The 26,259-nt window shown below is 37.2% G+C and overlaps 1 protein-coding gene across 3 annotated transcripts in view; it reads left to right on the forward strand.

The window, feature by feature from the left end:
- The window catches only part of ISPD (isoprenoid synthase domain containing), a 129,104-nt gene that overhangs the window by 84,059 nt on the left and 18,786 nt on the right, over window positions 1-26,259 (forward strand). Inside the window, exon 9 of one of the 3 annotated variants that reach the window (XR_003397750.1) lies at window positions 8,142-8,297. The exons of the other annotated variants lie outside the window; for them this stretch is intronic. The gene's annotated coding sequence lies outside the window, so the exon portion shown is untranslated. The remainder of the gene's footprint in view (window positions 1-8,141; window positions 8,298-26,259) is intronic. 3 annotated transcript variants of the gene reach the window in all.

Consider the following 26,259-nt stretch of genomic DNA (forward strand, 5'->3'; position numbering starts at 1 on the left):
ATGAAGTTATGTTCATATCAAGACTGTAAGATGCATAACGTTTGAAGTTAGATTAAACTACTGTGGAAATTCTCTCGATGTGGAAATGCATGAATTTAGGATTAAGAGAGGTAGAATGAGGTATGTTTATATTTTATTTAAAAAATACTGTCATTCAGAGAAGGACTTGTAGATCATAGGAAGCCTCCATGGGTTGTGAAGAATTTTCTGAAAGTTATTTTCCTATCGTATGCTTGGATTTAAAAAAGGTGGAAAATGTCACCATTATAAAATTTCCAGCATTCACAGTCTGAACTAATTATATCTGATTTCAAAACATTCTTTGAGCTGTTGCTTTCCTAAACCATTTTTTATTCATCCTCCTAAATAATATTTTAACTATATTTCAAGCCTTACAGTGTAACTTCCCACCAGCTCAGAAAAGTAATACTTTCTATTGAAGGCAGAGCCCATTACTTCACAATGTGCTTAAATAAATCTGCTTGATTTATAACTGTTTTGATCTCTGAAATTTCCACCAAGCAGAATCTTTTAAAAAATGGGATTGTTTACATTTGAGTTTGATTCAACCTGTGTGGTACTGGCAGCAGCATGAATGCTTATTTTTGTCAGAGCCTCTGCCTTCAACTTTTTCCCTGACTCAGTTTTTCCATTCTTACACAGATAGGTGTTCATGTATCTCTCACTTGTGTATTTAATTCCAGTGTTCTGTGCTTAAATTTATCAGACAAACGTTGAATTTTGTAGGCAAGTTTTTTAGCAAAACATCTGAGAGACAGAGATAATGTATGATCTCTACTTAAGCAATAGGTTTTGAAGTACAGTTTGTAAGGCTAACCACACATAAACTTTTATGTCCACTCACTCCCTGAACTGTTCAGTCTTTGAAGCTTCTCACTGTCTTGTGAGATCTTTCATTATTCAGAATGCTGTAAAATGGCTGCAAAGCTTTCCTTTGACTAGCTCAGATACTAGTTCCGTAGTTCAGCTTTTGTTTTTTGTCCTCAAAGTGTGTTCTGTGCTTGCAGTGTTCAAGGGACAACGATTAGTCAGTGGAATTATGACATAACTATCATTACAAGCTCATAGAGTTTATGAACCAGAATTGTTGGTGTTATCAAAAGGGACAGCATTTGCCTTTTCCTCTGAAGTTGAGAGCAACCTTCCTCCCTCTTGATTCTGCTGTTAGAGGAAGAGGGGGTGTTAGTTTCTTCTGTAAAATTACTTCCCTCAAGGACCACCCTGTCTGGGTCAGGGTGAAGCTCCATTTCTTTTGCTGGCTCCTGGTTATGTGCCCTTTTCCTTGTTCTGTAGATAAGAAATTTTAATTAAAACATTTTCTCTCCTTCTTTATTAGATGTATATGTTACATAGTGACATAGCTTTTGGAGATTTAAATCCTTGTTATGTAAAGTATAGGATAACTGGAAACAATATAATGCAGTTACCCAGAGCAGAGATGGAACATCCTGAATTCTATTTCTAAAAGTAGTGGCAGTGGCTGAGGAGGTGTCTGCCCTTGGTACTTTGCGTTTGGGCAGAAGAAAAACTGAAGCAAATGTGTTGATGTTTCAGAGTTTGCATTTTCTTCCTGGATTTTTAAAACCATCCATAAAATACTCCAGATGCTTGTGTTAGACAGGAATTTAATTGTTATTTTGCTTCCTGACGAATAATTAACACACTGAAATGATTATGGCCTAAAATAATTACATTCCTGCAAAGAGATTGAAATATTGAGGTTCAAATAAATGCATTCTAGTGCAGATGAAGCTTGCTGATTATGATTTTTTTAGAACCTGTTCAGCAGTGGTTGGTATGGAGGGTCTAGTTACCTGAAATTTTGACTGGAAACAGTTTCTAGTAAAAAGTTTGAATTTAGAGTATTTTCAAATTATGTAAGTGGAGCATACTATGTTTGTTATAGATAAAATGTTTTATGCTGAAAACATTCTTTAAGCATTATGTTATCCATCAGAAAAAAAAAAAGTAGTATTATTAGTATCTCATTATGGAATGGGGATCTGAGATGGGAGATATTTTAGGATAGGAAATAATTTTTGATGTATATTCTCCCAAACTGCTTGTTCATTTTGTTATACTGTCCTGCAAATGTATCTTTAGGAGAATTTTAGGGTACCAGCGAATACTTTTATGACATGTACATTTTCAGGAACACAAAGGTAGTTAAGACAGATTATTAATTCTGTATGTACAATCTAGTAAATTTGTGTATGGTTGTTTGATCCCACAGGAGAGGGTGAAGTAAATGAAACTCTTTTAGGTTGATCATCATGGGAGATCCACGTAAGGCTGTGGGTTACTTCTGAGATTCAACACTTCTTCAGCTCTGGCCAGGCAGGTTTGATGTCTTCTGCATTTCCTGTTTCTGAATCTTTTGGAGAGGAGATGAGTCTGCTTTGTTTATGAAGCTTCAAAATGTTTTGGGGTGATTTACTGCACTGTTTAGGAGATTTGGAATTAAACAGGTTTGTATGTCAAAATTCCACTTACTAAAGTTTACTCCAAACCAAATTTTAAGTAGTTACCTATGTGTACCTAAATAACAGCTAACCATGCATTTATTATATCCAGTTGATAGAAGATTTTGCTGATAAACTTACTGGTAGGTGCACCCTCTTAGCTTTTTAACGTTATACTGAAAGTTTAGGTGACGATGTTTAGGTTGTGGGTTTTTTTTTCCCCCGATGATTGAGAAGTACATTTCACTACCTAGAATCATCCAGCAAATATTAAATATGTTTTTTCTGGAGCTTATTGAACATTCAGCCTAGTGAACTCAGATGATTTCCTCATTTTCCTTAATTCCACCTTTCTGTGATTGGTCAAAGTTTTTCTGCAAGATACCTTGCCACCCCACTTTTGCAGGCATGAATTGGAAAAAGATGGCTTTATATCATTTGGAGAAATTAATTTTCTTAAACAATATAATCTGTTTACTGAAATAGTTCATCCCAAGAATGGCAGTGGGGATAAAATTCGGTGGTGTAAGAAAGTAGCTGCTAAAAGTTTCTAAGTATTCTAATGGAGCTTTTCATAGTCAGGTTGTGTGTCAGACAGAGGAATAGTGAAGACATGCAAGTTTGTAGATCTGTTATCTGTAGTGGTGCTTTTTGTTAACAGAGCTTGTATGTCTAGTGAAAGAGCAGGTATGATTTCGTATGCCAACAGCTCTTTGTAACTCTGTAAGAGCTTGAAACTGGTTTATTTCTGAAAAAAATGGATTTGAATGTTCAGTGCTGAACACTTCTTCTTCATACATAGAAAGTTAGAAATTAGAGACAGAAAAATGGTTATCTAGCCTCCTCTACTCTACATGCAAGATTACTCCTTTAAGCAAATATTGTCTTTGCATTTCTTCTGTGTTGGTTTTAGTACCTTTATCCATCTTGCATAGGTAACGATATAGCCCATCTGAAACACGTATTTGTTTTGTATACCTATTTCAGCTTTTCGCTGCTTGGCAAAAAATGTTATGTAGTTAGCTCTGGATATTTTTCCTCTTCTAATTATTTCTGGTATGAATTAGGCTGCTGTTCTCTTCTGTTTAGCAAGGACATATTTTATACTAATTAATATTACAGCATTAAGAGAAACTCCTTGGAGGCTCACTGGCTCAGTGCCTAATTACAGCCTACATATTCTTGATTAAGTGGGACATGAGCAATATCTCTTCAGACACACAGACATACAGAAATGTTCAGGGTTATTACTGAAAAGCAACCTTTTTTCCCCTCCAGTTGTCTGCCCAGATGACAGTTCGGGCACATACTAGTGTTCAGTTACATCTTATTTCCTAAATCAAGATCTTTCTTTATGTTGCCTTTTGAAAATGATGTTCACTCTTACCTCAGATCAAAGGCCATCACAGACTAAAGTGCTGCAACAGGGCAAACTTAAGATAGATTTGTCTTCAAAGAAAAAAACAGAACAAGAAATTTATTTCAAAATAAGAGTTTTTCCTAAAAAAGTAGTAGTGCTGGTGAAACCATCAAAGTGTTTTTTCAGAGAGTTTCTCTCTCGGTATTCCATATTTGATATAGATACTGGGAGATGTGCAAGGAATTATCCAGAATGCTTATTTGAGTGTTTCTCAAACTGGGAGTGTGGGGTGGTTACCCACATGCTGTAAATATGTAAGAGCTGCAAGTAAGAAGTGTTTTCTAGAAGCAGTATAGCTGATTTAAGATAGTACTTGCCAGGAAAATTAGACATCTGAAAGATCAGATTCACTTGGGACGGGAACATTGGGCAAAATAGCTCAGAGAGTGCTTTGGTGTTAATTAGTCTTGGCTAGTACACTCCTATGGTACTGGTCCAATGGGCTGGTTTTGTTACTGTGATTTTATCATTGGTAGAAGTATGATTATTATTTCCACAGGCTTTAGTGAGCACCATAAGCAAATTTATAGCCTTACACATTGTGTTTAGTCTAAATTTGTTATCTATAGGATTTGATTTTGTTTGGTAAACTAAGGTTAAGTACAAGATTAATGTAAAACTGCCCAAAAGCTTTCTCACTTCAACATAGGATGCTTTTGTTGAGCAAGATTAGGAAAAACTCTTAGCTATGCATAAAGATGGCTCTCCAGTTAAGAAAGGAATGTTATTTGTATAGTTCTCTTAGCAGATGAAAGCACATTAACTGTATGCAGTGTGGTTTGAGCTGTGTGGTTTGTTCACTTACTTAGCAAATACTTGTAGCCTGTCCTAACATTGTGTTTTGCAAAAAGTGAGCAAAATCCTGGTTTTATGTTCATTAGGCATGCTTTCTGATGTATCAGATTATCACCACCTCCTATGCATCCACTATGAAGTGTCCTAGCTTCTGTCCCCTCATAGGGACCCTTGATAAGAGTCTCTGCTGATGGAGATGAGTTCCAGTATGAGCCATGAGCTACACTGGGACTGGAAGATAGAGTAAATGTACTAGATTTTATTTTAAATTATTCTTTTCTGCTTTTCTTTAATGAGGAAGTTAAGATGCATCCTTGTAGGGAGGATCAACATAATATCAGGAATATCTTTTCCTTTTTTCCTGTAAGCATTAATCCAGATTTAGCCAAGTGATGCAACTATATAAATATTCTCTACTGTACATGCACTGTTGATGCTAGTGAAAGCTACAGCTCTAAAATTTGCAGACATTCACAGAATCACAGAATCAGCTGGGTTGGAAAGGACATTGAAGATCATCTAGTCCAACTGTTAGCCTAACACTGACAGTTCCCAACTGCACCATATCCCTCAGCGCTAAGTTGATCCTGCTCTTAAACCCCTCCAGGGATGGGGACTCCACCACCTCCCTGGGCAGCCTATTCCAACACCTAACAACCCCTTCTGGAAAGAAATGCTTCCTAATATCCAGTCTAAACCTTCCCTCGTGCAACTTGAGGCCATTCCCTCTTGTCCTATCGCTTATTATTATACTTCATTAAAGAGGCTCATCCCCAGGTCTCTGCAACCTCCTTTCAGGGAGCTGTAGAGGGCGATGAGGTCTCCCCTCAGCCTCCTCTTCTCCAGACTAAACAACCCCAGTTCCCTCATTCCTCTGTTCTCATCATAGTTTATTGTTTCTGGGTTCCAGATTTCTCTATGGCTATCACTTCCACAAAGCCTTTGAATAGACCCCACACTTTGTTTTGTTTTGGTTTGAGGTTGGTTTTTTTTTTCCCATTTTTATCCCAGGGAACACATTGCAGCTCATTGTACCTATTTGATGCTGTTATGCATACAATATGTAATAATTGATATGGGGTAGAATGATTTTCACGTGCTCACAATCCCCCTCAACTAGTGTCAAGAAGAGAGGATAAGGGGTAAACAGACATTTTAATTGGAGGGGTAGATAAAAATCAAGATGGGAGTGAACACTGCAGAGACGGAATGAAAAAAAGGCTGGGGGCAGGGCAGCAGCAATGAACTTAGCTTTTTATGGCACAGGTGGAGTAGATCATGGGGTCCACGATCATTTTACCAGTCCTGGTAATGTGCATCACTTGTCAGTGCTGTTCCCAGTGGGTCTTGTGGGACGAAAAAGTGAATAATCATATGGTATAAAAATGCTTTATGCAAAAGTATCCTGAAATAGGCTGCACAGAGAAACCTTAATTATTGGAGTTCTGACATTTGAGTGAATCTTTGTATTTTAAAATAGAAAATGGATACAGTGAACAGTACATTTCCTCTCTATTTTCTCAGAAAGTGATCTAATGTAATACTAATTATGAGCTGGCTCGATCAAATGTAGACCACTGCCCACAACTCTTCCACTGAGAACAGGAAAGGCATTGCAATATCCACATCATCTCTGAATGAGAAAAGGTTCTTCTACCCCTACTGACAGAATTTGGAAACTCTATCAATAAGTACTTCATAAATATAGATGAAAACACTACTCACGTTTTTAATCTTTCTAGAAGATCTAAAACATTTAAATTGAAATTTGCAGTTCAGATGATGTATCCCCACTTGGCAACTGTAAAATAGGCCTTCATTTTAATATTCACTCCAGGGGTATAGTGAGCAAAATAACATTAAAGATATGATTTTAAAATAAGATAGGAGGTTTCTGAGGGTTGTGCTTTGTAGACATGTTTGGAAATATTTGCTCTAATCTACTGAGACAATGTTTTACTACATATGAAAAATATCTTAAAGATGTGATTTAGGACATGAATGTGCATTTTATGTAAACATGTTTTATCCAGTAAAGACCAAGTGTTATCTTGAATTTGTGAATTTATTATCATGACAATAATATAAATCATAGGAAAGAGATAACACAGGAGGATACAGACAGAAGGATTAAGCACTGCAGTCCAGGGGTGAATTATTTTATATGCCAGTGAAGTTTTATAATGCAGACTGGATTTTTTAACTGGCTGAGTATAAAAAAGTGATGATTTGCAATCCCTGCAGCATAAATAGTACATTTCTTCATCAGTCAGCAGTACTTTTATTACTATAATTATACTCAGAGGCAATAGAATTTTAGGCATCTGATTTTATCCAGATGATAATTATATATTTATTACCCAAGATTCTAAGGTTTATTTTGAAACAAGACATTCCTACGCATGCACATGCGTGCAGGAACACTCAAGGCCTACCAGGAGTTACAAGTGCACCCTGTATTGAAGGAACATGGTGTGTTTGTATTATTTTTTGCATCTATTGAACATCTCACTTTCTTAATCTATGCTTATTTCTTAGTTGGATAAAATATTTTATTATTGTTTACTGCATCTGTTCATCATGACACATTGAAGGGTACAGTGAGAGCAACTGCAAAACTATTCTTTTTTGCTCCAATTGTAAGATATAAATAATAGTGCCAGCCATGCAGATTATGTTCTAGTTGTTCCATCTTTCTCACTTGCTAGAGATTATCAGCGTCTTTCAACAGTGAAAAATCTAGGATGCAGTGGTTTTAATATAAGCAAAAAGGAAGAAAAATGTCTAGTAAAAATTCAAGTAGCAGAATGGAGTTTTAAAACTCAGACAGAATATAGTGTTCGCCTCAAAATTCTTGTGAAATTGGCCTACCATGATCCTTAATTTCTGGGCTTTTCTCCACCCTGGAATCGACATCATTATCAAGTTAGTAAATACTTAGTGGCTTCAGCTGAAGCATTTTAGCTTCTTTGACTGCCATCATTGAAAATATGATGCAATGACGAATAGCAGTTTTGGAAAATAAGTGAAGTTAATTTGTAAATCTCTACACAGACACTCTCTTTCAGAAGTATAGTAGCCCAGGGCGAGTATCCTTGGAGCAGTGGAATGCATATGGATTCACAGCTTTAGCTCACAAGATCTTAGTGTGATTCTTCATTTTTCTCTAACAGTGCTTTAGAGCTTTTAAGTTTCTTGGGCCTCTCAGAGTTTCTGAACTGTTCATTCTTAGTTTTTCCTTCCCATACACTGGGATAGGAAAATAGTCTTCTGCCATATCTCTTCATATGTATACTATTGGAATTATTAAAGCTTTCATTGTAAGTGAAGAGTATTTATGAGATACTCATAGAGTGATTTATCTCTTTTCAAGTATCAACAAGCTATCAGGTTTAGAACAAGCATATTTATATTCCTTTCTCTCCATCTGTGATTGATAACAGGACCGCTGATGCTGTGCTCTGTGTGGGGGAACGCATTCTAGGGAATGCTCTGTCTGGCCAGATCTGGAGATACAAATCTTAGTCTCTGTCATCTTGTGTAAGAAGATCTGGAAGGAGTGAACACACAGGATCAGATTTGAAAGAGAGGAAAAAGTGGTGAGGAATTCTTCATCTTAAGCTTGAAATAGAGGAAAGGTTCTACCTCGTGCTGAGCTTTTAGGCTGAATATGTTTCTTTGCTTTTTTTGTTTGTTTGTTTGTTTTTTACCTTGTATTATTTTGATATATTCCACAATCATGGTCTTTATAAAATACAGTTATTTAAAAATATATTCTCTTTTGGCATGCAAATTAATTCTGCAGTATTTCAGAACTTATTTTAGTACCTTATTCTGGTATGCATGAGTGTATGTAAACAATGTGGGTTTTGGTTAATTATATTCAAGAAAGATGAGTTTAAAGTAAGCTGGGTGGGAGCCTGGAACATAGGAGTCCTTCTAGGAGAATGGAGGATTTGTCTACATGTCTAGCTGTGAAAAGCAGGCTTTAGTTAGTGTTATGGTCTGTGTTGCCATAGTAATGGTACTTCGGTTTTTCAGTAATCTTGTTTGTGGGCAGCTCAGGAGCAGGAGTTTGGATTAGAGGACTGTGGAGATTTCCTCCAGTTTTATGCTTCTATTTAAGAAAATGGAATTCCTAACAGCTACTCAATTATGAAAATGACTGTGCCAGACTACTCATCATATTTCACTGCGTATGCATGTTAAAAAGCATTTCTTAGTGGCTGATGAGGCTGTTCAGTGGAGACCCAATTATCTGAGATACTGAGGGAAAAATAATTCCAGTGTCAATTAACCAAGTTCGGCAATGACACTGGTATATCCTATTAAAAAGAAAAAGCTTGCTGTGCTAGCATACTGGTTGATAATACTGTAAAATATTGAGATGAGCAAAGTAAAATTCTTAATTTGGAAGACAATAGAGAATTCATTATTAATGATAACAACATTTAAATGCAAGATTATAAAGGTGAAATCAAGTAATGGCAGGTCTATTTATTTCTTCAAAATTGCAAAGTAAAATTTAAACCCTAAGTCCATTAAAATAAATATGCAGGTCTGCTAAAACTTGCAAAAATAAGATGCTTCTCCCTTAAGAATCACAGCAGAGTATCCTGGGAGTCTGCTTTTGAGGGCTTAGGTGTGCTGGTCAGTTTTTAAGAACCACCTTTTAGAAGCACAGGAGTAGACAATTGCACTGTGTCTTAAATCAAGCAAGCGGGGTAGAAGACCAGCTTCGCTGAATATGAAACTCCTCGTGGAGCTCAGGAGGAAAAAGAAATTGTGTGACCTCTGGAAGCGAGATCAGGCTTCACAGGAAGAGCACAGAGCTGTGGTTCATATATGCAGGGAGAAGACATGAAAGGCCAAAGCTCAATTAGAGTTGAAACTGGCCAGTGTTATTCCAGATGGTCCCCTGATTTGGAGGACCCATGAATGTGGGAATGGTGATTTTCCATTTGTGGACACTGAAATTGTAAGGGACCAGGTGCATCAGCTGAATGTTCACAAGTCCATAGGGCCTGATCATCTACCAAAAGTCTTGGGAGTCTGGGGAGGTCCCTGATGTCTGGAAGCTAGCCATTGTTATTCCAATCTAGAAAAAGGACATGAGAGAAGACCCAGAGACCCGGGGAACTTACAGACCTGTTAGTGTAACTTGTTTCTGGAAAAATGATGGAGAACGTTATACTGAGTACTATTGAAAGGCATTTGAAGAATAATGTAATCATCAGGCGGTCAACATGGGTTCAGAAAGGGAAAGTCCTGTTTAACTAATTTGATATCCTTCTGTGATAAGGTCACTCACCTAGTGGATGAAGGGAGGGTGATATTTGTAGTTTTTGTGGATTTTAGTAAGGCTTTTGATACTTTGCCTCACAGCATCCTTCTGGACAAGTTCTCGAGCTGTGGGATGAACGGGTTCATGGTGTGCTGTGTGAAGAACTGGCTGAACAGCAGAGCTCAAAGATTGTACTCAAGGTTGTAGCCTAAGGGGCTACATATTTCTGGCCTGAGATTACCAGTGGTGTTCCTCAGGGCTCCATTTTAGGGCCAGTTCTGTTCAATATGTTTATCAATAGTCTGGGTTCAGGAGTTGAATGCACCATTAACAAGTTTGCTGATGATCCCAAACTGGGAGATGCAGTTGACTTTTGGGGGATGGGATGCCTTGAAGAGGGATCTAGATAGATTGGACCATTGGGCTATGATTAATGGGATGAAATTTAACGAGTCAAAATACCAGATTCTGCACCTAGGATGGAGTAATGCCAGCCACAAATATAAACTGGGAGAGGAGTGGCTGGAGAGCAGCCCTGCAGAAGGGATCTGGGGTGCTGGCTGACAGCAGGCTCAACATGAGGCGGCAGTGTGCCCTGGCAACCAGGAGGGCAAATCACATCCTGGGATACATCAAACACAGCAGAACCAGGTGGTCAAAATAGGGGATTATCTCACTGTATGCAGCGTTGGTGCGGCCTCACCTTGAGTACTGTGTGCAGTTCTGGGCCTCGGAGTTTAAGAAGGATATGAATGTCTTTGAATGCATCCAGAGGAGGGCAACAAAGCTGGTGAAAGGGTTGGAAGGCATGTCATATGAGGAGTGGGTTAGGATTTTGGCCTTGTCTAGTTTGGAGAAGAGGAGGCTGAGGGGAGACCTCATTGTTCTCTACAGCTCCCTGAGGAGGGGAAGTGGAGAGGGAGGTGCTGAGCTCTTCTCCCTGGGATCCAGTGACAGAATGCATGGGTACAGTTCAAAGCATCAGGGGAGGTTTAGACTGGACATTAGGAAGCATTTCTTTACCAAGAGGGTGATCAAACACTGGAACGGGTTTCCTAGAGAGGTGGTCAAGGCCCCAGGGCTGTCAGTGTTTGAGGCATTTGGACAATGCCCTTAATAACATGCTGTAGCTTGGTCAGCCCTGAATTGGTCAGGCAGTTGGACTAGATGATCTTTTTAGGTCCCTTCCAACTGAAATAGTTCTGTTCTATTCTGTTCTGTTCTGTTCCATTCATTCCATTCTGTTCCATTCCACTCAACTCCATTCTATTGCACTCCGTTCCATTCCGTTCTATTCCATTCCATGCTTTCAGGCTGCTTTGACACTTGAGCATAATAGAGAATGGAGTCCAAGGTGGGTCTACACAAAATAATCTACTGGTATTAGCATAGTTGACAAATGTTAAGTATATTAATGGTGTTTTGTCTCTTTTTTTTTTTTTCTTTCATTAAGTTTTAACATTAGTATAACAAAGGGAACCTCTGTTGCATATAGAATATACTGCCAAGATGTTCTGCTCATACCATCACAGACCAGTAAAACCTCTTAGTCTTTGCCATTGACTTCAATGCCAGCAATCACTTCCCTCAAGTACAAATTTCCCTGGAGTTTCCATGTGTAGTGTGAACGTCTCTAGTTTCAAGACCTGATCATATCATACTGCTCATATAAGAAAAGGATATTCTCCTTGTAGAGTTATGGTCAAAGAATATGGTTTGCAGAATGCCCCCAGCAATATCAATTATGACTTTGCCCACACTAGGCTAGCCTACTGTAACTGAACACAGTTACAGACATCTGAAATTCATCGTGAATGTGGTGAAATCATGATGTCAGCTCATGGCAGAAAGCTTTGACTGTCTCTGCATGCAAAAGTTCTGCTCATGCTGTATGCTTCATCCTATGTCCCAGGATGATGCAGTCCCATCCAGAGGTTCTGTCAACTCCAGGTGGTGTCAGACTAAAGGCAAAGCAGCAGTGGTGTTAGAGACCCCTAGAAGACATTCCCTCCACGGTCTGAAGTGCCTCCATGAGATCTGAAGTCAGTGCATCATAGAGTAATTACCACAGATAGAGGAGTAGGGCCAACATCTCCTTCTATATAGGTCACTGACAAAGTAGTGGTGTAAGGTAAAAATGGGTAAGAAACTCCTGATGGCTTTATGGTAGCATTTTTGTGTAAGCAAGGACAGAAGACACAGAGCAGAAACAGGAAGAGAAACAGAAATAAGGCTTGACTCCATATATGAGACTTAAAAGGGAGATGCATGTTACTGCCCCTGTCACCTAGCATTATCATGTGATATGCCTCAGCTTCAACTATCTGTTCCTCCTGCACTGGAAAGCAGCAGGCAACTCTCTCCTTGCCCTACAACAGCTCCCCGCCTTTCTTCCCTGTCAGGCAACCTTCCCCTCTCCTTTGTCTTTTCAGTACATATAATTATCTTTTCCTTACTTTCATCTGCAACAGCAACATCCCTTTTGTAAGCAAATAGTCCCTTTCTCTTACTTCATTCAGCAGTGGAATTACCTGTTACCTTTATTATTTACTCTAAACTTTCTTCATTTCCCTTATTTTCTTACCCCTGCCCAGAAGTTTTCAATTATGCCTTTGGCTACTGGTATAGAGCAGAGGCAGTCTGGAATTAGTAGCTTGATCAAGCAAAACCTAAATCACCTGGATGGTGCTAGTCTAGAGGCTGGAGAAGATGTCTTCCTGCCTGGTGAGCCCCCCATCTGGCTCTCTTTTACCCTCCATGCCCCACACAGAAGTAGTCTGTCTCCCTCAACAGCATCTGGTGCTTAAACAGTTGTTCTGTGACTCTTCCAAGAGATCCTGTGCCAAATGGCAGGATCAGCAAAATGGATCCCTGTCACTCTCACTGCTTGTTATTGGACTTGAACACAAATATAATCTAAATGAAAACAACATTAAACACTTTGCATGTACCTTTTAGCTAATTTATTCTTTTGCTAATTGGATGAAGTCTATGGATCAAGATTTTATACTGTAAGTAATAGCTGCCAACTTATTTTTATTGCTTTTTATTGCTTCAGGCAAATATATTATTTTGATATTTAAATAATTGGCAAGACAAAGTTGCCAGTTACTAGAAAAATTACAACAGTGAATCAGTCAGACAATCTTTTTTTTTTTTTTTTTTTAAAAAAAAAGGGTGTGGGGGCTGTAAAAAACCTCCAGATGTTATTTTATTCATGTCCCTCATCAAAAGAAAATATCCTGAGCAGGCTGGCCCAAACAGGTATTATTGCTCAAATATTGATAATTAGAAATACTTCCTGACATATCCCAAAGTTCAGTAAGCACTCTCCGCTGAATACTTGTGGTAATTTGAGCTATTCTGCAGCGTACCCAAGAGCAGCATGATCCAAAGTGGAGCTGGTGGCTCTGTTTCAATGTTGTTCACATACTTTTACAGTGAGACAAGCAGCCTACACAGACTCAAGTTTCCTAGCGGATATCTGAGGTTGTGCTTGCTAGTGTAGCTACAGGGAGGACGACACTGCAGGTAGTAAAGGTACTGTGTGCCTAAAATTGAGTGCAAAGCAAACTGTGACGGGAAATGTTTCATGGAGTTCATAATTAAAAAAAAATTATGTAGATAAGGATCTTCTCTTGGTAGGAACAAACTTCAATCTGACTTTTTTTCATGACAATTCATTTTGGTAGAATGAAGATGAAAAGAATGTGGAAACAATAAGCATTGTTACTACTAAGTAGTATTTTGGTTATTAAACAGATAATGTTTTAAAATTGGAAGTGATCGGAAGGCACTTAGCAAAAAAGGAGATTATTGCAGTATGCACTGAAAGTTAAAGCCAAATGGTATTAACATAGCAGCTTCATACAGTTTTATACAGTCTGTTTGTTAATTCTGATGCTCAGACTTCATAATGTGCTTTTCTTTTAAGTTTAAATACCTGTCTCACAGGCAAATGATTGGTGTCTTTCTGATTTGATGAACAATTATAATCCTCATCTGGGAATAATGTGTTATACCAGGCGTTTGTTAAACAAGGACTCCAAAAATGCCTTTTAAACTTTGTTTCTATCTGTCATGTTGAAGGTTTTGCTGAAGCCTCATGATGGTGAGGACTGCACTCCACGGGTGAGGCTATAACAAAAGTGTGTCAATATGTACATTAACTTTACCATCGAAGTTGAACATGACATATACTGTTATTTTGAGGGCACTGCTCAGATTTTTAAAACACATCAAGTTGTAGCACTAAACTTGAGGCTTTGGGCTTGATTCCATTCTTGCAGCAATATATGATCAACTGAAAACTGTTATAATGATATAATACTGGTTTTAAAGCCAGACCAAGATTTACTTTTGTAATGTTAAGTTAGTGCTGCAATGTGCATGTACCTTACAAAATAGTACTGTGCCCATGATAAGCACACTACCCAACTATTTCAGGAAAGGTAAAACTTCTAACATCTTTTTATGGTAATATAGGATGAAATTACTGAAGACTGATTGTTAAGCAACATACTCCACCAATACTCTTGTTTGCACTGCAAATACCACATTTTTGAAACACACACTTCAATTTAAGCAGGAGAGTGTTTGATATGAAATGTCAGATTTTGCATACAACACCTGTATACAAAATAGCATACTAAAAATTAGAAAAGAGGTAGGTAATTGCAAGTAACCAGTTAAGAGAACAGTGACGATATGTGTGGTGATACCCTAGTGCACTGAGGTCTAATTACACAGCTGAAAGTGATGCTGCTTAGAAAGTGTGATAATAAGATATTACATTGTGCTTTTTACTGGCTTTTTGCCCCCTGTTCTGCTTCATATTCTGGTAAATGTTGACAGTCATACCTGCAGGTTGATGCCTGTTACAGCACTGTCAGGAATGATTCTCCTCTAGTTCCAAGTCACAGAATCATAGAATTGGTCAGGTTGGAAGGGACCTTGTTGTGGTTTAACCCCAGCTGGCAACTAAGCCCTAAACAGCTGCTTGCTCGCACCCCCCTCAGTGTGATGGGGGAGAGGATCAGAAGAGCAAAAGTGAGAAAACTCATGAGTTGAGACAAAGACAGTTTAATAAGTAAAGCAAAAGTCACATGCACAAGCAAAGCAAAACAAGGAATTGGTTCACCAGTCCCCATGGGTAGGCAGGTGCTCAGCCATCTCCAGGAGAGCAGGGCTCCATCATGGGTAACGGTGACTTGGGAAGACAAACACCATCACTCCAAATGTTCCCCCCTGCTTCCTCCTTCTTCCCTCAGCTCTATATGCTGAGCATGATGTCATATGGTATGGGATGTCCCTTTGGTCAGTTGGGGGCAGCTGTCCTGGCTCTGTCCCCTCCCAACTTCTTGTGCCCCCTCAGCCTACTCATTCGTAGGATGTTGTGAGGAGCAGAAAAGGCCTTGGATCTGTATAAACACTGCTTAGCAATAACAGAATCAACCCTAAATTGTCAATGCTGTTCCCAGCACAAAACAAAACATAGCCCCATACTGACTACTATGAAGAAAATGAACTCTAACCCAGATAAAACCACCACAGACCTCTTGAGATCTTTTAGTCTAACTGCCCTGCACAAGTGGAGTGAGCTACAGTGGGCTTGTACAGCACCCTGTCCAGTCAGGTTTTGAATATCTCCAAGGATGGAGAGTTCAGACTCCCTGCCCAGACTGTTCCAGTGTTTGACCAGCTTCACAGTTAAAAAAAAAAAAAAAAAATAAAAAATTTTCTTGTGTTCAGATTGAGTGTCCTGTTTTTTCTTAAATTTGTGTCCATGCCTCTTGTTCTTTCAGTGGTCACTGCTGAGAAGAGTTCTTCATTCTCATCCATCAGTTATTTCTATGCTAAGGCCCCCCTGAGCTTTCTTCAGGCTGAAGAGTCCTATCTCTCTCAGCCTCTCCTTATATGAAAGATGCTCCACTTCCTTAATCGTCTTTGTATCCCTGAATACTAATATTAGTAAGCCCATATCTCTGTTGTACTGGGGAGCCCAGAACTGAATGCAGCACTCCAGATGTGGCCTCATCAGTGCTGAGTAGCAGGGAAGGATCTCCTTCCTTAATGTGCTGGTGAATCTGCTCTACATAATTCAACTGAGGGGGCTGTTCATCCTTCTTTGCTGTGAGGGCATGTTGCTGACTCCTGTTTAACTTCTTGTCCACAAGGACCTCAAAGTCCTCTGCAAAGCTCCTTGCCAGCTGGTTGGTCCCCAGCCTGTACTGCTCCATGGGGTTGTTCTTCCTGTGCTGTAGGACTTATGTTCTGAACTTTGTGAGATTCTTCTTGGGTCAATCCTTCACCCTGTCCAGGTTCTTCTGAATGGCAGCACAAGCAAACCCCACTGTGTTCTACACAAATCATAGGAACAAAGTAGAAATTGGGATAGAGAGTTATTTTTGAAAAGTGCTTTTTCAATAAATTCCACAATCAAAATTAAAGAGTGAAAACCCACAAGAAATTCTTGAGTATGGTAAAATGTGTCAGTTCTCATCCCACCATCTGAACATGTTACAGCATGCAGGTTTATCATTTGAAAAAGCTTATGAATTCACAGAAAAATCAATAGATGGGTTCTTTCCATAAAGCAAGAGATGGTGAGAAAGCCTGTTCTCTGATGGATGATGAGCTTTCTCACAAAGTTACTTGTGTCTAAAAATTAATTTGTTGCTATGGTAAATATACTATCATGTTTGAACGGTTCAAAAGCAGAGATGCTATAAAACAAAGAGGAGATTTCTATACAGATTTTAGTCTTACACTAAACAAGCTTTTCAGTGAAAGAGAAAAAAGTGTATTAGTTCAAGAAATTTGCTTAAAGCATCACTTTTTATAAATACGTGTGCATTTACAAAACTATAATCAATATATTTATTAACATCATATGTGGTTTTATATCCAACAAAACAAAAAGTTGGTACTTGGATTTTACTTCAAATTATAGCCAGTATACAGATATGTTTTGTCTTAAATATCTGCAAAGTGTATTTTATATACTGATATTGTTCAGTAGTCTCAATAATCTGTGGGTGAGTGAAATCATGTGTATACATATATAAAAATTTAAGCAAGAAGGTATTTATTCAGTAATACTATACTGTAAGGACTGGTAGCCTTTGTTGTGCTTGCTTGCGTAGAAATTTTTCTAGACCTTTGGGGAAAACCGTCCTTCTAGAAAAAAAACAAACAAACAAAACCAGCAGCTACTTTGTATGATTGGTGAAAAAAAGAGCACTTTTTAAAAGAAAGCAATTTAAGAGCAGAGTATAGAGAGGCGGCAGTACGCAAAAAACCTTCACTGAGAAATGATTCAAACGTCGAAGTGTGGAAAACCAAGGTATAGGACAGGAAGAGTGGAGTTTATTTCCTCCAGTGTGTATGCATGCAATTTGAAAACTCGACTTTAGGCAACTTGAAAGTGCTCTGTTGAATAAAGATTTGTTGCAGGGGTTGAGTAGATTGAACTAGAAAATACTTCTTCTTTAACAATTGTATTTGCCTAAGTGAGTGGGTGTGATAGATATGACTGGGGAATAGACTCAATAAACTCACACAGTTACAGATAATGCAGCTGACATTTTTAGAGCTCTTTTGTTCATTTGTTAAAATGAACTTCTAAGTGAACTAGCAGTATCTGTGAAGCACATACAGCGTGTGTCATTCATCTGTAGCTTCACTGTATACCTTCCAATGAATTAAGCCACAGTATCTGGCAGGCAGGTTGCATTTTTTGGGTATTCTCTGTCCTCCGCTTATTGAATCTGGGCATTTAACAAATGCAAATGAGATTAATATTATGTTGACTATCACTGAAGTTTATGGAACTTCTCTTTTCATCACAATTATGCCTAATTAGTTTTTTGGACTCTTAAATGTTCATGTTTAATTGGTTTACTTTATCTTGGGGAATTGATGTAGTAAGTACTGCAAACGGAGACTTATAATGTGCAGTGCCACCCCTATTACTGACCACAAGGAAGAATGGAAAGGAAACTTTTTCCAGTTTCAAGATTCTTAATCCTATTATTGGGGTATTTCAAATTCTGATGAGTTCTTACTAGATATAAATAGTCAGTTCTGTGTTTTCAATTAACAGATTTTCTATGTATTTGTAGTTATGGAAGTTGTAAAAATAATGCAATAGAATATAATTGTAAAAATACAAAATTTCCTCTTTCTCATTTTTTAATAAACTAAACCACCATATATTTGAATTTTTCACTTTGTGTTGCAGAACTTTCTCTGCTACACTGAAGTATCTTTTTGTGCAATATCTAACCAAGTAACCTGGCATTCTAATTTCCTTATGTTTGCATAGTATCCAAAGCTTCTAAACAAAATATAAATTGAATACAAATACTTCATCACAGATCTTTAAGAAAAAATATTTCCTAACCTGTAGCCCTTTTACCCAGACACTAAGTAAATGGGAAATTGATAACAAGCATGCAAGACAAAAGCGGGTAGAAAACACAAACTTATTTCAGTGAGGAGCTATTACAACTCAGAAGTAAAAATTTAAAAAATCCCTCTTGTTAGGTATCATTTAAATCTATCGAGTTCTATTGTAATTTTCTGTGCATGAGAGACAACTAATGTAGGCATGGAATTACATATAGTTTTCTAATGGAACAATACTACTTGCAAAATATTACTTTTATTTTCAGTGACTATTCAAGTAATAATTTAATGAGTTTTCTTTTATTACCACAGACAGGTTAAATGCAATTTTTATGAAAAAGAAGAATCTGTGGGACTTGGTTTAGTGTTTTGCTGTTTATATATATTTATATATATATATATATATATATATCTATATATCTATCTATCAGGTTACATCTGCCTTTAGAATAGATTTTTTTAAATGCCCCTCTCCCACACAAGAATTCTTCTCAGCTAAATGAGATTTTGTACCAAATGCAAAGTTCTGTGTGGAATCTGAAAAAATAAATCATTCCTTTCCATATTAGAATCACTTGATTAAGACATCCAGCTATGATATCTAAACTAGTTGTAGGCATTAGGCTCCTGATCTGAATCACTTTACAGGGAAGGAGAAGTTCATTTATATCTGTAAAGGGGGTCTAGAGGAAACAGGCTTCCTGATTCATTTGTCCATTTTTTTGCATTTAATGTTGGAGTAGAGTAAATCAGACAACTTAGAGAAAGTATGTAGAGACTTAGCAAATTTTAGGTTTAGTGATTCTGCTTTTTAGCAGTTTGATGCTTTGAAATCTCAGGTGTGTGATGTCAAAAACATGTGAACTACTTGACTTGCGGGTGTCCTTGGATTTTGAAAGTTATACTTCTGGACTTGAGCACCCTTTTCCTGTCCAAGATCTACTGAAAGCCATAAAACCCTTCTGTGAATCTGTGTCTAAATATGATACATTTTTGGATCCTGTCATCTGATGTAGGAGTGAATTTTAGTTAACTATGTTAAGAGCTGTTCTCTCATTGTCTAGTTTTGTAATTCTGACTTTCTTGTGGATTGTGCCAATCTGGTTGTCTGATTTTAAATAAAGTTTTTGTAGCCACATACCTCTTTCACTACGGGAGACACTGAGAGCTCCTTATGTTATACAGAAAGATATTTAAAACACCTTTATTTTAAAGCATTTTTCTGTATGTGTCAGATCAAATTATTATATAGGGTTTGTTACAGGTTAGCTATGAAGTTGCATCAACTCAGTGTTAATGCTTTATCTGTAACTGTCAGTTGTTTGCCTTCTCTCCTAAATACTATCACAAACAATTCTGATCTTCAACATGGAAAAAATATTAACAAAGGAATCCTTATGAAATAATGGTGGTCTTGTATTCAAAAATTGACTTTATACTTACTATAATTCATATATTAACCTGTTTTATGCACATACACATGATATCAGTAAATTCTGCTGTCATTCAATCATTGTTTATACATATACCCCAGGACTCTGTAGTTCACTATTACTTTCATCTCCTTTCACATTAAATAAAATATGAAAGAGTACCTCTGACTGGTATACAAGCCAGATTCCTCACTTTTTTTATATTGCCTTTAGAATCCAATTCCTCCTTTTATCTAATTGGATTACACCGTAGCTTCACAGTAGTGTTCTACCTCCTGTTTCTATTCTTTACTATTCATGTTATATCTCAAGCCACAGTTGCAAAGCAGGATCTGCAAGAGAGAGAACAGAGTAGACAAGTAGCAGAAATGGTGAACAAAAGGTACTTTGGGTGAACACATCATTCATGCTGATTTCTCCTTTTGATGACTAGTGTTTGAAGATGCAGTAGAAATCGTTTATAGTAGAAACAAAGGTATGCATTTTATATGTTTTATGAAGACAATTTAAAATATTTTTGAGGTACAGATACCTATTAATAATATTTTGTGTCTTAAGGTCAATAAGAGATGTAGAAACCTAGTTTAAGTACAATATGGACATGTTTGTGACAAATGATCAATTCATATCAGAAATATTTACACTTTTCCAAGAAAGCTGATGTTCATGGGGTGCTGTCAGAGTCTTGCAACGCACTTATAAAAAGCCATCTTCAGTTATTGCACCTGAAGTACGTGACCGCAGCCTTTGTCATGTGTGACTTCAGAGAGTAGTTGTCTACCTACTGTAAGGTTGACTGACTTTGTTACTGCTAACAGTCTTTGCTGGTACTTTGTTTCAACCAGAAGCCTTGATGTGCTCTTGAGGTTGAATCTTGGATGTGTGTCTTTACCTAAAGTGGGACTGACAACTGGGCAGTAACTAAATAATCTATTTTAGTGACTTGTAATGCTTTTTATGGTTTTACAATTCTTGCAGAGGAAGGAACCGATTCCAAAATAAACTTTAGAAGATTTCACAAATAACAACTGCAAATTACATAGCAGTTTCAATTACCTTATTTAGATACAAGGATTCATAGACTGTTTTTTTTGATGAAGAAGTGTGAATATGCTTCTTGAGTTTTGACCCTTTGGTCATGAATTAGCACTGTTCTATAAATTTTAACTTTTAAAAATGTTATTTTTGGATTCTAAGTTAACAAATCAGACCATATTAAAGCATGATCTGTAAACAGTGGGTGATGGCAGAATCTTGCAATCATGCAGTACTGCTTTGTAATACTGTTTATGAGAATCTTTTCTAGTTCTTTTCATCTGACCTGTGCTTTTCTTTGTCTAACAGGTTAAGAAATTGGTAATTAACTGATAGCGATTGCCATTATAAATAGCTTCAGGGTTCCTGATAAAATGGATGTTCTGGAGCTGATGTGCAATGATATCATTCACAAATCAATATGTAGCCCATTTTCCTTACTTTGAAGTTTATTTTCTATTTTATATCAGTAATATAATCCAGGCATTTCAGTCCAAAACAGTACTTCTTGGGTGGTAAAACTCAATAGGTATTTAGTCTCATGCCTTATAAAGCTACTGGAGGCAAATTATAATTGTCTTGAAATACAATGCCTGTCATAACTTATTACAGTTTATGTATTATCTATTGTGAAAATACAATATTGGTTCCTTTAAACACATACTAAAGTCACAGCAGAAAGTAACATCACAGTGGCCAACCATTGGACATAGAAAATTATAGGCTCCATGGCAGCTTTCTCAGGATGTTACCCGTTAAGCGTGTTAAAGGATTGCTTCTACTGACTAGTTTGGCTTTAGAGATCCTGATATGTACTGACTGCAGAATATGAATTTGGTTGCCATGGATATTTACTCAATATGATGATAGCTGCAGAAACAAGGATTCCTACACAAAGCTCTTTAAATTCATTACTTCCCTAAATGCATCCTAATGACATGGAGTGAATCTAGAAATGTCTTGGGGAACAGGACTTTGGCTTAATTACATTTTATTTTATAAATAGTTCTGCATTTTAAATATTTGGTTGAGTTTTAGAGAGAAAAAACTTTTTGATTAGTCATTTTAAATGTAATTGAAAAATTATTAATAATGCCCCTATCTGATATTTATTGCCATCTTATACAACCACATTTTTTTCTTTTGAGTTTGAAAAATTAATTCTATATATTCATAAGGCTTTGAGATTGGTCATAAACAAATAGACAAAAATTTAAATGGACACTTCAAATTTCCATCCTACAAATTGTATTAAAACATTTTTTAAAAATGAAAAAATAAGTCAAATATTCTCATATCAGAATAATCCTCTTGGTATGTTATATATTCACTACCACCGTGAAAGATTTCACTAGTGGGTTTGGACCTAATGACTCTCTATATAAAAGCAAGGTCTGTGTCTTGAAAGTGTAGGATTTGGATTCTTGGGAAAAACTGAACTTGTTGCTTATATTGTCCAGGATATTGGTAAAGAGAGCAAAGATTTGAAAAATACTTCCAAAATGTCAGGGGAGTGGAAGACATGGAGTTTTTTCCTAATACATGTTTCTGTTATGCTATACAGTTTATGTAAAAATATGTGATGCAACATCGGTGTTACAAGAAGGGTAAATAACTGAAGCATGAAGACAAGAATATTTTTTCAGATGAAGGTTAGGTTAAACAATTCAGGAAATCCTAATGTCAGATCTGGTTAAAAGTAAGGATATGTAGAAACCAGTGGAAAGTAATCAGAAAGCAGTTCCTGAGTAAGGATTTTTAAGTCCCATCTTTAGACTGGAGCAAGTCCACAGACAGTCTTGAGCACAAGAGAGCCTGTGTTTTGTTAATGGACCTTGAAGGGAATGTGTAGCTCTGCTTGTTAGATTTGTTTGACTGCGAGAATGGAATCTCACTTTGAGCATATAAAAGAGTATTTGGCAACAAAAGTTAATGTAAAAGTTCCTAACAGGTAAACTTCAAGTAAATAATAGAAAGTTAATCTCAGTAGTTAATGTGAAGGAGACATTGTGACTGGGGACATCTAGGAGTGTTAAGAGATGAGGCTGTGGCACGTACATAGTGCTGCAGACATAGTTCTGCTTACTGAATAGACAGCAGATTTATGGAAGTAGAGCATGCAGGGTAAAAGCTGAGGCCAAGAGCCAGGCACAAGAGAATACAGTTTGTTGAAGACAAAAGAGATACTAAATCAAGAGAGGGATTAGTGGAAAAGGAGCTTGAGATTACTTCTTTTGTCCAGAGGAACTTTTAAAACATGTCCATGAAAAGCTAAACCACACATTCATCTAATCAATACAGGCTGAGGAGATGAACAATGTGAAATCATTGCCCATGTGAAAAGATGCATGCAGTTCTAAATGCAGCTATGAACTTAGAAGCAAATAATGAAGCTGGAGGGGAGAAAAAAGTGAGTCAAAGACAGAGAAAGTAAAAGTTGTGCTTTCTGGTTGAAGCACCAGTAGATTCATTCTTAACTAACACCTAGCTTATTTGAGCATCTGAACTAGTATTTAATTCTGGATAAAGCTTAAACATTCCTCTTGTTTTTAATCAAACATGTCTCAGACATAACAGCTCTGCAGGCTGTAATAGCTCAGCTCACACAGTGGGTGCTCAGATTCACATCTGTGCCATCCAGTGTTCTCACTTGAGCAACTGTACCAATTCATGGGATTTATTTCCTTGGTAGCTGTGGCTATCAAGACCAGAACCCAACAAAATTAAGCTACTATGTTTCCTTTAAATATAAATGTTATTATTAGAATACAGTTTTTACAAAAAAGTAATGATTTAAAAAATCAATTTTACATTCCTCTGTAGTCTTATGTCCAGGTTCTAATGGTTAACTGCTGTCAAAGTTACTATCAGGTTGAAAGCTGGTGTTCTGCTTGCTTTTATTTTTGACAGTTATATTCAGAAAATAATCCAACAATTTTATTAAGCCCCCTCAATTATTCTTGAGTTTATTTTAAATATTATTACTAATTAACATACTTTAAAATACTTTAGAGATCCTGCAGGTGAATTATACAGGTATTTACTTAATATCCAATATCATGATTCTTGCATCACTTCTAAATATTGACGACAGTAATATTTAACTTAATATTCAGCTTTTATAGGGAAAGATGAAAACCAAAACCACTCCATATGCAGGCAGTCTACAAGACACTAACATCACGTCTTTTACCTTATTGTCGTGGAAGAATGTCAGTGCCCTTTCTTATGAAAACTAGTGCCCATCACTGTGGAAATAGCACTGGTCACTTGTTCTCAGGCCACTGATTTGAATTAGCTTTGGATGACACAAATTTTAAAGTAAGTAATGTGGTAAACTCTTACACATCGTGTTTAGTCATGCTGTTGGAAGCTGTCATAAATAGTTTCTTAATCAACTGCCTATTACGTAAAGATACTAGGGAGAACTGAACTTAATCTTTTCAGACAGTTGCAGACATATTTGAAGTTGAAAGTAGGCACAAGATGGGTATAGGATGTTTTGAAAGGAAACTTTGGTAACAATTTAATTGAAAGTGTTAAAGGCTGTAAAACAGACTCTTCTGTTATGCATAATTCAAGAGACAACATACATGAAGAATAAGCTTAGCATTGAATGCTAATCTCATAAAAAGAGATGTGTTCGTAGCTAACCAAATATTTACTCTGTTTTATTTTTAATAAAACATCTTAATTATGGAGTACAATTAATCCATCAGCTAAAGCAAGACTCCTTTATTTCTTTATTCTTTTTATGCTGCTTCTTTCTTTTTAAAGTTTTAAAATAGCCATTTTTCTAAAAGCACAAAACAATTTTGTTATTTTACAAGAGTTTTATCACTTGGATATATTTTCATTTTGAGTGCCTTTGTTTGTATACAGACAGGCTATTGTGTTACATGGTTTGGGCTGATATTAGCTGGCAGAAAGAAAGAGAAGCCTGTCTTGGCAAACCCTGATTTTTATGTAAGAGAACATCTGTGAGCTCTATCTTTGTGGTGTAGCTGGACTCTAATAGCCTAAAAGAAAACTAGAATCTAAAAGCAAGCACATCTGTCCCCTTACAATTGTAGGATTATACATTTTGAGTTCAAGGATAAGGATTTACTGGTGAACCCTGAAGAATGGTACTATTTTATGTTTGCTGTGTTTTATCTACAAGACAAGTTATGGGTCCTCTTCAGCCTTCCTGTCAGTGGCCTTATACTGGAAGGGGGTTTTCTGGGAAATTGGCTATTTGCTCTCTAGCTATGGGATGGTTTAATCAGTAGCTAGTGGCAAGAGAGATTCCTCCATGTGATTCAAGCTATGGAGGGATGGTCAGATGGGGGCCCAGACTCAGAGCAGCCATCACAGCTTCATCTTACCCAGGGGCTGCAAAACCCAGCTGAGAAAGTGAGTAAGTGCATGTGTGATTAGTGCATGCTGACGGTTTGTACTGTTCCAGTCATACTGTTGGCAAGTTAGCTGGCTTGATGATATTTCAACTGTATCTTTAAATATTGCACTATACCTCTCAGCCCTGTCCATCCGTTGCTACCATCCATGCTCCTGTACAAAGGTACAGTGTGTCCCGTGCTTGCCGTTTCTCTCAGCCACTCGGTAAAAACAGGACTTTGCCACAGTGGTTTCCTAGTGTGTTTTTATGATTCTTCTCTGCTCCATCTGTTGGTTTGGACACGAGATGTTTGCTGCTGCTTTCAGAACCCAGCACCTCTGCTCACACCAGCCTTCAAGAACCATCTTTCCTCTAGGATTAAATTTTCAAATTTATGTGCTCATTGCATTGCTTAGCTGAAAAATTTAACAAGGGTAAATGCTCTGTTTGCACTGGCTTTAGGCTTGTGAACTGAGGAGGACAAAGAAATAGAGAAATTGAAAGTTTGGATCATTTCCAGAAATTACTATTATTTCCTTGTGCATACTGGATAGGGATTCATTGAGTTCATGTCCTAGGGTGCTGCTCAGATAATCTGTCCAGTCTTAAGTGTGTAAGTAAACATTGTGCAGGCAACCTACTGAAAGAAAATGATAGAGACAAATATACTTTCTCCATTCACAGCAGTTGTGAGTATATTTGAGTGTACTGGTGTTCAGAGCTCCTTTGCTTGTAGAAATATTCATGCTTGCAAGAAATGCAAGTTCCTTTCCTGCTTATTATATTCACTGTGTGAAGACTCCTTTGGAGCAGGGAACAAGTCCGTGTTGTGTGCAAAGGGATGTCGAGAAGAATTAGAACTACCACAAAATTAATGTATTAAAATGTCATATTGGTGTGAGAGACAATGGGAATGAATCGTTATTAATAACTTGTGTTGTAACTTGTTTTTCCCCTGCTGACTCCTCTCCTCTTACTCTCCAAGGAGAGATGTCACCTCATGTCCTTGTAACTCTTTGTCT

The sequence above is a fragment of the Athene cunicularia genome (assembly GCF_003259725.1).
Source record: "Athene cunicularia isolate RWA chromosome 2 unlocalized genomic scaffold, athCun1 chr2_part1, whole genome shotgun sequence".
Taxonomy (NCBI): Eukaryota; Metazoa; Chordata; class Aves; order Strigiformes; family Strigidae; genus Athene; species Athene cunicularia.